Here is a 1,036-nt window from a genome sequence, read left to right as displayed (position 1 = left end):
CATAATGAAAGACCTCAATGTAAGACTCAAAACTATAAAACTCCCAACAGAAAACAGGATTTCTTCATGGCCTTAGATTTGGCAATGAGTTTTTTAATATGTCACCAAAAGCAGGGAGAGGAAGCAAGATGGCAGCCAAGTAACAGCTTCTTAGCAACCAGGTATGGTGAGATTCGGGAGACAAGACTTCAGGCATCTCTGGATTGTGGGTTCTGCCCAGAAACATCCCTTTGGGAATAGAGGGAGACAGCGAGAGACTTCTGGACCCCAGTAGGAGGACAAAAGCAGTGGCGAATGGGCAAGTGGTTGCGTTCATTCAGTTTGAGGCCTTGGCTGCCACAGCTGTAATTACAACAGCAGTGAGATTGCAAAGAGGGAAGGCCTTCCCTGTGGGATGTTTTGTTTTTGTTTTTTGACTTGAACACACAGTTGAACTAACTACCTCAGGAGAACTTCAGTGAGAGTGTGGATGACTTTAAGCATTGTCTAGGGCCCCAGACTGAGCTGCTGAGCAGGAACAAAGCTAATAATGTTTGGTTGTGGGCTACATGAGCAGCCATTGTGGGAGAACTGCCCCTGCAGGCTCTGCTCTCAGGGTGGCAGAGTGAGACTCGGGCTAGGAGACTTTGGGGGAGTGAACTGGTGACAGAGCAGCACCAAAGGCCAGGACTGAGACACTGGGGAAGAATGGACATTTCAGCGTTTGGCATTAGCAGGATGGCCTTGCAGCCTCGGCCCTCAGGAGCACAGAGTGAGACCAGTTTTTGGTGCACTGGATAAGCGGTCAGCCACTTCAGAAGAGATCCCAGTGACAAGTGCTTTCCTGGGAAAGCTTCTGCTTAGCCAAGGTTAACAGTTTAAAGTTTCTTCTAAGCAGGCTCTCGATCCTGCAGGGTTTGAAAAATCAGCAGAGGCCTCAAACTCCATCTCCTACAGCTGTATCAGCATTATGATTAACATCATATACCCTAGAAGATCACCTGATGCCCAGAAAATATTCATCAAGATATATGTACTGCTTTGTTTTTGGTTTTGG

The sequence above is a fragment of the Otolemur garnettii genome, unplaced genomic scaffold (genome assembly GCF_000181295.1).
Source record: "Otolemur garnettii isolate 467f Iridium unplaced genomic scaffold, OtoGar3 scaffold00345, whole genome shotgun sequence".
Lineage (NCBI taxonomy): Eukaryota > Metazoa > Chordata > Mammalia > Primates > Galagidae > Otolemur > Otolemur garnettii.
Note: the sequence above shows the minus strand (reverse complement) of the source record.